Source organism: Pan troglodytes, chromosome 8, assembly GCF_028858775.2.
Source record: "Pan troglodytes isolate AG18354 chromosome 8, NHGRI_mPanTro3-v2.0_pri, whole genome shotgun sequence".
Taxonomy (NCBI): domain Eukaryota; kingdom Metazoa; phylum Chordata; class Mammalia; order Primates; family Hominidae; genus Pan; species Pan troglodytes.
Genome location: NC_072406.2, coordinates 123449034 through 123462647, shown reverse-complemented (window position 1 = coordinate 123462647; position 13614 = coordinate 123449034).

Here is a 13614-nt window from a genome sequence, read left to right as displayed (position 1 = left end):
ACAGCCAAAAATAACACTTTTGGGGGTTAATCTGTGAGAGATGAGGTTTGTTTCTTGTTGTTGTTGTTGTTGTTGTTTTTTAATGAAGAACAACTTAGACCAGGGTGAACAAACTACTGCTATCAGGCCAAATCCAGCGCATAGCCTGCTTTTGTATTGATAAATAAATCTGTATTGGAACACGACTACCTACATTCATTTATATATTGTCTATGGCTTCTTTCACATGACAAGGGCAGTGTTGAGTAGTTGTGATAGAGACCACATGGTTAACATAGGCTAAAAATATTCACTACTTTGCCCTTTACAGAAAATATTTCCTGACCCCTGACCTAGACAATCCTAACTGAAACTACTCAAATTGGGAAGTCATGCAGGATGATCCATTTGAAGAGTCATCATCCACACTCCCTAATCTCCTTCTGTCTATGCTCCCCTGCTGCGGGAAGTCAGGGACCCCGAATGGAGGGACTGGCTGGAACCATGGCAGAACATAAATTGTGACGATTTCATGGATGTTTATCAGTTCCCAAAATTAATACTTTTATAATTTCTTATGCCTGTCTTTACTGCAATCTCTGAACATAAATTGTGAAGATTTCATGGACATTTATCACTTCCCTAATGATACTCTTATAAATTCTATGCCTGTCTTTACTTTAATCTCTGAATCCCATTATCTTCATAAACTGAGAATATACATCACCTCAGGACCACTATTGTATAAATTGATTGTAAAACATGTGTGTTTGAACAATATGAAATTAATGCACCTTGAAAAAGAACAGAACAACAGTGATTTTCAGGGAACAAGGGAAGACAACCATAAGGTCTGACTGCCTGTGGGGTCAGGCAGAATAGAGCCATATTTTTCTTCTTGCAGAGAGCCTATAAACAGACGTGCAAGTAAGAGAGATATTGCTGAATTCTTTTCCCAGCAAGGAATACCCTGGGGAAGGAATGCATTCCTGGGGGGAGGTCTATAAATGGCCGCTCTGGAAGTGTCTGTCTTATGTGGTTGAGATAAGGACTGAAATACGCCCTGGTCTCCTCCAGTACTCTCAGGCTTACTAGGATTGGGAAATTCCAACCTGGTAAATTTTGGTCAGACTGGTTCTCTGCTCTCGAACCCTGTTTCCTGTTAAGATGTTTATCAAGACAATACATGCACAGCGGGACATAGACCCTCATCAGTAGTTCTAATTTTGCCTTTGCCTTGTGATCTTTATTGCCCTTTGAAGCATGTGGACTTTGTGACCTACTCCCTGTTCATAAAGCCCCTCCCCTTTTAAAATCCCTAATAAAAGCTTGCTGGTTTTGCGGCTCAGGGGCATCACGGTCCTACCAACATGCGATGTCACCCCTGGAGGCCCAGCTGTAAAATTCCTCTCTTTTTACTCTTTCTCTTTATTTCTCAGACCGGCTGACACTTAGGGAAATAGAAAGAACCAACGCTGAAATATTGGGGGCTGTTTCCCCCGATACTCCCCCCTCCAGTGGGCCCTCAGTTCTGTCAAGAAATGATTTTCCATCAGTCATTTGTACCTTGATGGGAAACATTTGAGGTGCAGTGTGACCTCTTCCAGGAAAAAATTAGGCCATGCCTTTAAAATCAGAGACCTCCCTAAAGAATGCAGTAGTAAAAAGGTGGAGGTATTGTTTTGCAGAGAAGGTAGAGTTCCCTCCAGGGTTCCCCTCATGTTATGTCATGCAGATGGCTGCTTTAATTCTGCATACAAGATCAGTCCTAGCAGTAACTTACTAACAGGTGTCCTTCAATATCTCACCAGTCTACCCCCAAAATGGAAGCATGCAGTTATCTAACAGTTTCATTAACCAAGAACATAGCTAAAAGGCAGGAGGTAAACCAAGACTTCCAGGGAGCTACAAACTGGTATTACTAATCCAATATGCTAGAGTATAAGGAAGTTACATCTAGGCAATTTACTCTAAATTTACACACAATTCTATCTGGCTTATAGTATCTTATTAATAACTAATTTACAAAAAAAAAGTTCTCATTAACTTTACCCATTCGTTTATCATATATTCACGCATTTATTCATTTCACCCTGATATGGTTTGGCTCTGTGTCCCCACCCAAATCTCATCTTAAATTGCAATCCCCACATGTCGAGAGAGGGAACTGATGGGAGGTGATTGGATCATGGGGACAATTTCCTCCATGCTGTTCTCATGATAGTGAGTTCTCACAAGATCCGATGGTTTAAAGGTGTTTGGCAGTTCCCCCTCACTACTCTCACTCCTGCCACCATGTAAGATGTGCCTTGTTTCCCCTTCACCCTCCTCTGTGATTGCAAGTTTCCTGAGGCCTCCCCAGCCATGCAGAACTGTGACTCAATTAAACCTCTTTTCTTCATAAATTACTCAATCTCAGGTAGTTTTTTATAGCAGTGAAAATGGACTAATTACACACCCCAAATTTACCCATTGACTCCTGTGTTTTAAAATGCCACTCGACATCTATAGAACCATTCACAATCTAATTAATACTGCCACATACTTGTGACTTCTATGGGAAAGACAAAGATAAGTCAGACTGCCCCCATCCCCTCGAGGAAACGGTAATCCACTGGGAATGCGGGATTGTCAACTACTGACCCTGACTCAAAGCAAGATGGGAAAGTGCCTCATAAAGGTAAAAGGGAGTTTCCATGGAAAAGCAGAAGACCAGCATCTGACTGAAAGGTCTCAGCAGGGCCTGGACAGGCACACACATAGTCAGCCACCAGGGGAAAAAGGGCAAACAATAATTATGAAAGCCGGACAGGGCAGACACAAGGTCACAAGGACGTTCACGCATCCTCCTGGCTACGTCAGAGCAGCAGCAGCCACCTCTGTATCCCCCCACCCCCACCTTCTTTACCCGCAGTCTGAGTGATCCTTCAAAATGTATATCTGATCATGTCACACTGCTGCTTAAAACCCTTGAGTGATTTCCTATTGCTGTGGGGACTTCTGTCCAGGCTATGGAACCCTGTGAGGAATGCCCCAGCCTGTGTATGGCCCAGCAAATGCCAGAGTGCCTCTTTTTCAGCTACTCCTCCATAGCCAGCTCCCTGTAGTTAAGGGCCTTGGGACAGGACATTGAGTATTAGGATAAAGCTACTTGCCCTTGACAAACCCCAAAAGCATCACAAACAGCATAATGCAGTACAAGTGTTCAAGTTTAGGTATCAGCCTCTGTGTTCCCAAGCTTCCTTTTCAGAAGGCAAAAAATAAAAACAAAGCCTGGCATACAAAAGGCACTCAATAAATTTCATACACTCTCATTTAGGGAGCCAGGAAGAATGCCACATTTCAGAAAGGTTTTTAATCAAAACAGCTAAATCATCTTAAGTCTGGATGTTCAAAAGAATAAAAGCCTATTTTAAAATTTTGGCCAAACAACACTTATTCCCCAAGGCTTCCACACTTGTCAGCCTTCCTCTAAGACTCCAAGCCCCAGCAAAATTGTTTGTATTCACAAAGCCTCTTGTCCTACCATGCCACTCCCCTCTCTCTGCCCTGCAGCACCAATACTGCTGAGTGAAGCAGCTCTTTCAGCCCAGGCGGAAGAGCGTTGATTCAGGTGGGAAATGAATTGTGAGAACAGATGTTCTCAAAATCAAATATCTGGTTTCATGCAAATATTGTCAGAAATAGACAATGCGAGAGCCACAGAGGAAGTGCAATCGACACATAAACCTTATTTCTAAAACAAATTTCTAAGCCGCCCACAGGCCTGAAGCGAGCCTCCAGGAGTGTGATTCAGAGACAGGCTGAGACATAAGCAAAATACTCAACAGTCTAAATTATACCCTTTTAGGAAATCAAGAAGTTCTCCCCACTCTCAAGTAGCTAGATTATCCTCGTGCTGAAGCACTAGAAATTTCACAATTAGAAATTCAATCCTTTGGATTTATTTTCTCTAATCTATTTTTAAAAGGATGAAGGAGGTGTCATTTTCAACGAAATGAAACACTACAGTCATAGTGTTCAATAATAGTAATCATAATGTTTTATGTTGATATAGTATATTGTAGCTTCCAAATTCCCTGGTAAGTGGGTAGAATAAGTACCATTTATTCACATTTTACACATATGGAAATTGAAGTTCAAAGGGGTCATATGACTTGCACAGAGATATGAAACAAGCTGGTGCAGAGATAAAGCAGAAGCAGGTCCCCTGGTACCTAGAGGTGGCAGTAATGGCAGAGCCAAAGGGGACATGGGCTTGGGAGTGGGTCTTCAGCTCACTAAATGATGTCAACCAACACTTCTCTGATCTAAAGGTTTTTTTAATTGTAGATGAAGTGTTTTGCACCTGCTGTGTCAAGAACCCACACACCCACCTCCAGCCTTCTGAGGAGATGACATCCAATAGGGGATGGGACCCTGAGGCACCACTAAGTACTAGGCCCACTGGGGAGGACAGGCAGGCAAGGAGATCCCGGCAAGATAAAGGAGCAGATGGCAGGAGTGTGTCATGCAGGCTTCTCCAGGGTTTTAACAATCATCATGTTTCCTCTGTGCCAGGTTCATTCACCTTGTCAGAATCCTCATAATTGCCCTGTGAGTAAATACCATTTAATTTCTATACTAAGGGGAAGAAAACTGAGCCTCAGAGTGAAGTGATTTGCCTGAAACCACACAATGTACGAGCAGTGTGTGAGCTCAGATCTTGGGTTTTCTACACCATATTTGTGCCAGAAATTTCATTTTTGTTCCAAGAAACCAAGAGGATGCTCTACTTTATAACTTCTAGTCAAGTCTATAATGAAAATTGTAAAAGACACATGGAAGAAAAAAATATTGAGAGCATGTACCCAAACCTGATTTATTTCCTCTAAAACACGGCAGCTGCGGGAGCCAGAAAGTCCTATCTCAGCATTGGCTATCCCCAGAGTTGGAAATGCTGTTTCTTCCATTCAATGGGACCAAGGAGCATGCGAGTGAGCAGAGGAGACATGTGTAATACACTCATCCACCATTCCTACTGCCCCACATACATACAGCATCTCAATGCAGCATCTCAATGCACACAGACCTCATGAGCACAGATTCCAGTGGACTGTACAGTAGTTTAGCAAGAATAAAAACAAGCACAAGGGAAGTTTGCTGCACCTACAACAAAGTAAGCAGAGGCACTGACAACCCTGAGAACCTACACTTCCCATTTGAACCAGAATTTGCTTTGCACACAGAAAGAGGGCAATGGCATTCTAAGAAACACTAACAACCAAAGGACCTTACCATATCTTTTCTCATCCATATATGAGCCAATTACTTCCACTAAACACCACTGTGTTCCCCCAGCCACAGAGACACATATCAAATTCTCCGACTGGTCCTGCTGAAGCCCTACTTTCTTTCCACTTCAGTTAATGGAAGAAGCACTCAATCAAGAACATCCTCACAAATGCTCCTCAGGAATCCTACTCTCAAATGAAAATGCAGCTCACAAAAAATTTATGACAAATATTTAGCAACAAAAACCAAAAAAGGCTGGGAGCGATGGCTCTTGCCTGTAATCCCAGCACATTGGGAGGCTGACGCAGGCAAAACACTTAAGATCAGGAGTTCGAGACCAGCCTGGCCAACATGGTGAAACCCTGTCTCTACTAAAAATACAAAAAAAAAAAAAAAGAAAAAAATTAGCCAGGCATCGTGGTGTGTGCCTATAATCCCAGCTACTCGGGAGGCTGAGGCAGGAGAACCACCTGAACCTAGGAAGTGGAGGTTGCAGTGAGCTGAGATTGTGCCATTGCACTCCAGCCTGGGTGAGATTGAGACTCTGTCAAAGAAAAAAATAAAAAAAGAAATCCAATTAGCTCGAACTGGTGAAAAAGTACACTACATTACATCCTTACCATGGAATCCTACTCAGCAGTAAGAAGGCAGGCAGTACTGATACACATAACAGCATGGATGAATCTCAGATGCATCATGCCAGGTGAAAGAAGCCATACTCAAAAAAACCGTATGGAAATCTTTTCAGATGGGCTTTGTCTTGCACAACAGAGGCTCAAAGGGATTAACGACTCCTGGGAGAGGTCAGAGCTCAACCTTCAAGGGACCCAGCTGCAGAGGTTATAGCTGGCAAGAAGAGGCGATATTCAAAATCAGTCAAAGATTTGGGTAAAACAAGGCCTTTTGCCCCATCCACCCTGGGCAGTCACAGAGCAGAATCTGGTGAATGAATCAGGCAGCAGTGCACACAGCCACACAGGACAGTCTTCTGCTACCATTAGCCCCATATTCATCCAGCTGACAAGCCCAGAACTAGAACTTTGCCTTGACTATAAGCTGTAACTTATCACGGTCAACAACAAATACCAAGAAAATCTTCTGAGCAAATAGATTTCTTTTTCCATCTCAGGACAACTGAAGCTATTTTTATTTGCGGTAATTTGAATTCAAAGTCAGCAGAGAAAAAGAAGGAAAAGAAGAGCCCCTTATTACCATTCACTGTTTAAAATGTATCAAAAATTATGAGAAATAATTCAACCATTTCAGCTAAAATAAGGCTAAGCTAGACCTTGGCTGCAGCCCAATAGGCCTGATGCCCTTAATCTGTTTTTTAAAAATCTCCTTTTCAAAGGAAACTTTGTTCTTGGCATCATTAGATTGTGCCAGTCCCTTGACCTGGCCTCAGCCCAGCACTTTACAAACACTAGGCTCCCAAGTGGAAACTGGCACTAAGCATGTGTGAGATAGGCTGCACCTGTAGTCAACGCAGGAGAGTATCCATCTAGCATCTTTCATGGGTTGGTGATGAGCTGGGGGCAGTGTGAGATACAAGCCCTCAAGAACTTTATCCACTTCTTGCCTCATGCCTGGAATACTTTTCTCCAAAGAGAAAACAATGAAAGATGATATTAACCCAAGAGGTAAAATTCCTCACCAAGGTCAGAATATTGAGTTTAAAACCAATGGTTCCAAAGCTGTATTGTACTTCAGAATCACTCAGGGTGATGATTAAAAATTGAAACTCCTGGGCCTCCCCTGACCTACACACAGAAGTTCTGCATCTGTATGCCTGGGGTCTACCCTAAGAATCTGCATTTTTAACAAGCTTCCTGCCCATGCCAGTAATTCTGATGCTAATGGTCCTCAGACCACGTTTGTGACCATCCACGCACGAGTGCTTCTTCATGCAAGAGGACTACTGCCAAGAATGATCTGAGAAGGTCATGTAAAAAGGCCAAGCACCATAAGGGTAACTTAGAAGTGTTTCTCTTAATAAAGCAAATAAAACAAATCAGAGGACCTGTCATCATAAGGAAACAAGAAAACATCTCCCCCAGCCTCCGTTCTCATTTCCACCAATTTAAACATTCAAGTCCCCAGTCTCATCGCTTTGATGAAGATGTCCTGTGATATGGGAAAGGTCAGTCCCTGAGCCTGCAGCTAAGAAAACATTTGCACTAGGAACATGATAGCCAAGCCAGAGGCCAAGTGGAAGCCCCATAGGGCAAGTCTGTGGTTAGCAGATGCCACCGTTGGTTTGCTGCTGTATGGAGTGCCTCTTGGGTTTTGGCTTTAAATGAGAGAAGTCCCCAGGAGGCTCATGTAATGGTGGGAACAACAGTGGAAGTTCTCCACAGGCTCTGGGAGAGGCAGAGAAGTTTAGAGGGATGCCAAGATGACTCCCGAGGTCTCCAGCAGCCGTCTTCTAAGTCTCCATCAATTCACTGGATCAAACCACTCTCTCTTTTTTGCTTTGAGGTTCGCGTCACAACTAACTCATGAAAAATGGCAGGAAAATGATTTCTCCTTGAAAGCTGTCCTAACAGATCTCCATACCAAGGGAAGAAGGGAAAAACCAAGGAAATATTTCATGTGACAGTTAAATTCAAAAGAAGAGTGGCAATCTGGTAGTGTCTGTGCAGGTAAAGGAAATCTGAGCACATGTGGTTTCACTTATGAATATTTTAGGAGGATTTTGGATTCAGGCTATGTGAACTGCCAGTCCAAATGAATAATAATTATATGTATAAAATGCTTACACAAGGTCTGTCATGAACCAAACCCTCTATGGACCAGTGGATCTTAATTCCAGTTGCACTTTTGAATTACCTGGGAGCTTTTAAAATACTGATGACTGGATCTCACCTTCAAAGACTCTGACTTAACGAATCTGGGGTATGGCCTTGGCATCAGGAAAAATGTTGTTATCTCATTCAAATCATATAAGGTAAATATTCTAAATCCCAATTTACAGATGAGAAGCTAATATATTGATGGTTAAGATATTTTTCCAAAGTTATTCACCTACTATGTGAGTAACATAAAAAAAAAGATGCAAACCAGAGTCTTTTTGCTCTGGAGGTATTTAGATATCTGTCCCCAGTGGAAGTATGTAAATATCCCTGTTGGAGATATTTAGAAAAAGAGGGAATTAGGGATTGGGAATCAAAAAAGAAAATGAAGCATAGCAGATGTAGAAGTTTGGGAAATAAAGCCTTGTGAGAAATCAATTAAGGTGGGGAGAGTGAAGCGGGCCCTAAACTAGCCTTCCAGAAATTTCTATAAGTGAAGGAGCAAAGCAGAGGTCTCCTGTGAAGGTGTGAATTTTGTCTCCTGAATAGCTGTGGAACTTCTTTGCTTCTCCCCATCTCCACAGTGGCCATCCTACCCCAGGATACCATTTTCTCTCTCCTAAACTGCTTTAACCTACAGCATTTGGTTCCTTGCCACAGAAACACAACTATGTGGCTTAACCAAACAAAGGTCTGTATTTTTCAATAAATAAGGAGTCTAGAGGTAAGCTGTGTAGGGTGAGACACAAACTGCAATGTTCTCAGTGCTCCAGGAACCCTCTGGGTGCTTCCATGTGGGGATTTTTCTTTGTTCTTGCTCCATTGTGGATGTAAGATGCTTGCTCTACCTATAGTCTTAGTCATGTTCTTTTATTCACAAAAAAAGGGGGACATAAAGAATAGGTGGCATCTACATTAGGAGAGGCAAAACTTGATCAGAAATCTTTAGCATATTTCAGCTTATGTCTCATTGGTCAGATCCGTGTCACATGGCAATCTCTAGCTGCAAGGGAGTCTGAGTAGATACAGGCATACCTCAATGATATTGTGAGTTCTGTTCCAGACCACTGCAATAAAGTGAAGATTGCAATAGGGCAAATCACACAAGTTTTTTGGTTCTCCAGTGGATATAAAAGTAACATTTGTATTATACTGTAGTCTAGTAAATGTTCAATAGTATTACGTCTAAAAAAAAAAGCCATATATACATTAATTTTCAAAGTACTTTAAATGTTAAAAAATTCTAAAGATTATTTGAGCCTTCATTGAGTCATAATCTTTTTCCAGTGGAGCATCTTGCATCAAGGTTGATGACTACGGACTGATTGGGGTGGTCATTGCCAAGGTTGCTATAGCTGTGGAAAGTCCTTAAAATAAGACAAAAATAAAATCTGAAACACTGATTGACTCTTCCTTTCATGAAAGATTTCTCTGTAGCAACTGATTCTGTTTGATAACATTTGACCCACCGTAGAACTTGTTTCAAAACTGAAGTCAATCCTCTTAAATCCTGCCACTGCTTTATCAAGTAAGTTTATGTTATATTCCATGTCTTTTGCTGTCATTTCAATATTCACAGCATCTTCACCAGGAGTAGACTCACTTTCAAGAAACTACTTTCTTTGCTCATTCTTAAAAAGCAACACCTCGTCTGTTCAAGTTTTGTCATGAGATTGTAGCAATTCAGTCACAATTTCAGGCTTCACTTCTATTTCTCTATCTCCCTCTATTTCCACCACATCTACAGTTACTTTCTCTACTGAAGTCTTAAACCCCTTGGAGTCATCCATTAGGGCTGGAATCAAAATTCTTCCAAACTTCTGTTAACATTGACCATTTGACCTCCTCCCATAAATCATGAATGTTTATAATGTCATCTAGGACAGAGAATCCTTTTCAGAAGGTTTTCAATTTTCTTTGCCCAGATCCATCAAAGGACTATCTGTGGCAGCTATAGCCTTACAAAATGTGTTTTTTCAATAAGACTTGAAAGTCAAAATTACTCCTTGATCCATAGACTGCAGAATGGATGTTGTATTAACAGGCATGAAAACAACATTTATCTCCTTGTACATCTTCATCAGAGCTCTTGGGTGACCAGGCACATTGTCAATGAGAAGTAATATTTTGAGAGGAATCTTTTTTTTCTGAGTAGGACTTAAAATATTCAGTAAACCATGCTATAAACAGATGTGCTGTCATCCAGGCTTTGTTGTTCCATTTATAGAGCACAGGCAGGGAAGATTTAGCATAATGTTCAAGGGCCCTAGGATTTTTGAAATGGTAAATGAACAATGGCTTTAACTCAAAGTCACCAGCTGCATTAGCCCCTAACAAGAGTCAGCCTGTCCTTTGAAGCTTTGCTGTCAGACATTTACTTATCTCTAGCTGGGAAAATCCTCTTCTTCCAACGGAAGACTGTTTCACATATGTTGAACATCTGTTGTTTATTGTAGCCACCTCCATCAATTATTTTAGCTCAATCCTCTGGATAACTTGCTGCAGCTTCTATATTAGCACTTGCTACTTCACCTTGTACTTTTATGTTATGAAGATGACTTCTTTCCCTTAGCCCCATGAAACAACCTCTGCTAACTTCATTCTTTCCTTTCTCAGCTTCCTACCTCTCTCAGCCTTCATAGAATTGGAAAGAGTCAGGGTCTTACTCTGGATTAGGCTTTGTCTTAAGGGAATGTTGGGACTAGTTTGATCTTTTATCCAGACCACTCAAACTTTCTCCTTATCAACATTAAGGCTGATTTTCTTTCTTATCATTGGTGTATTCACCGCAGCAGCACTTGAAATTTCCTTCAGGAACTTCTCCTTTGTATTCACAACTTGGCTGTTTGGCACAAGAGGCCTTGCTTTTGGCCTGTCTCAGCTTTCAACATACCTTCCTCACTAAGCTTAATCATTTTTAGCTTTTGATTTAAAGAGATGTGCAATTCTTCCTTTCACTTGAACACTCAGAGGCCATTGTAGGATTATTAGTTGACCTAATTTCAATATTCTGTGTCTCTGGGAATAGCAAGGTCTGAGGAGATGGAGGGAGACAGGGGAACAGCTCGTTGATGGAGCAGTCAGACACACACATTTATCCATTAAGTTCACTGTCTTATATGGGTGTAGTTCATGGTGCCCCAAAACAATCACAATACTAACATTAAAGATTCAGATTACTATAAAAGATATAACAGTAACGAAAAAGTTTAAAATATTGTGAGAGTTATCAAAATGTGGCAGAGACATGAAATGCGCACATGCTGTTAGAAAAATGGTGCTGATAGGCTGGACGCAGGGTTGCCACAAACCTTCAATTTGCAAAAATTGCAGTATCTCCAAAGCAAAATAAAAGAAAGCTAAATAAAACAAGGTATGTCTATATTTTAGCAGAAACATTTTCACTCTGAAAAAGACCCCTGAGTTTTGGTTGGCGCTGTGGTTTGGCTGTGATTTGTCACTGCCAAAACTCATGTTAAATTTGATCCCCAATTGTTGGGCTGTGGGGCCTAACGGGAGGTAGGAAGGGAAGAAGGGAAGAAGGAAAGGGAGCAGATCCTTTCCTTCTTCCACATTTTATCTCAAATTTAACATCCTATCCATGACTTTCATGGCACCCCAGACTTGGTCCAATTCCCTGGTGTGATCTCAAAGCATCTTTGTTGTCATTCTTGCCACATTTTTTAAATTGTGCAAATCGTTATTTAAGGTGTGATTTTCTTCTTGCCATGTGACTTTCATGAAGTCATGGTCCTTGTCTGTTTCACTCACCACCATAGTCCTAGCTCAGTGCCTGACTCAAGGTAGGCACTTGATGTATTTTAAAAGAATAAATGGATGGAAAAATAAATGAATAAGAAAAACTAAGACAAAATGATCTCAATAATCTCCCTAACTGCTTTAGGGAGCATTTGTAGAAAGACCTACCTAGTAAAACTGACATAAATAGCCAAAGATTTTTTGTCTCAAGAATCCATGTGACTGTCTTCATGGGACTGTTGAACTCTAGGAGGGAGCTTCTAAGAAGTAGGAATTAATGCCTCCAAATCATAAGATCCTATAGAAATGCACAACCACATGAAGAACTAGACTCCTAAAAATCACATAACATGAATGTTTTCTGCAACAAAGCAAGATAATTTTGCAAATATCTTGTCAAACTATAAGAGAAGAGGATCTTGATATGTTCCTATTAAGCAAATGATAATGAAGGGAAATTCATTAACCATTCAGGATATATAAAATGTCACTGATATATTCTTTAGTGTGCAATTATTATTGGATTTTAATAAACATTTAAAATAAAATATAAGAATATTCTTAAATGTACTCCTGTCTTTGTTCTTACACTTCTGAACTCACCACCCACATCCCCCAGGTACTTATGCTCCTAAATAATTTATTCTACAAACCATGAAGGTCTCCATAAACTTAAGCCAAGGGCTGAAAGGAAACTACAGCATTTCTCCTGAAAAACTGAGATAAAGAAGAGTCAGAAGGTAATACTGTGAAGAGAGGGCCCCAAACCAGACACCACTTAGGCAACGCCAATAATTTATTTCAGATTGGATATACTGAGGTACTTTATTTAAAATTCAAAATTTTTAGTATATAGTTTGATGAATTTTTAAAGGTGTCTAGAGTTATGAATCGTCAAGATACAGAAGAGTTCCATCACCCCCAAGAAGCTCCGTCATACCCATTTGAATCAATTCTCTCAGGCCAACCCAGGCCCCGGGTAACCATTGATTTTCTTTCTATTGGTATAGTTTTGCCTTTTACAGACATTCATATAAATGGGATCATTTGGTACACAGTCTTTTTTATCTATTTTTTTCTAAATTTATAATGAATATTAAGGGATATCTATGTTGTTAAATGTATAACTTTTTGCCCTTTTTATTGCTGAATAGTATATCGCAGTATGGGTATATGATAATCTGTCTATACATTTAACTATTAATGGATATTTTAGTTTTTCCAGTTTTTTATGATAATGAATAAAGTTGCAAGGAACATCTAAGTAAAGTCTTTCTATGGACATATATTGTTATTTCTCTTGGGTGAATATATAGACATAAGATTGTTGGATCATGTAACAAATGTATATGTTTAGTATTATTTAAAAAAACTGCCAAACTCTTTCTCAAGGTTACTGTACCAATAACTGTACCACAAACACCATAAGCAATTACTGTACCATAAGCACCAGCAATGTAGGAGAGTTCTAGTTGCTCTAAAGCATAGTTAACACTTGGTATTGTCCATCTGTTAAAATTTTAGCCCTCCTGGTGAGTGCATAATAGTGCCTCAACATGGATTCACAATGCCTTTCTGCAATGACTTATGATGTTGAGCATCTTTTCATGCGCTTCTTAGACTTTCATATACAGTCTTTTGAGGAAATTTCTGTTATTGTATTCCCATTTCAATACAGTTGTTTTCCATTTCATTAATGAGTTGTAAAAGATCTCTATATATTTTAGACACAGCTCTTTATCAGATGTATGTTTTCAAGCATTTTCTCCCTATCTATGGCTTGAAATTTGAATATTTTATTATTTTTTTC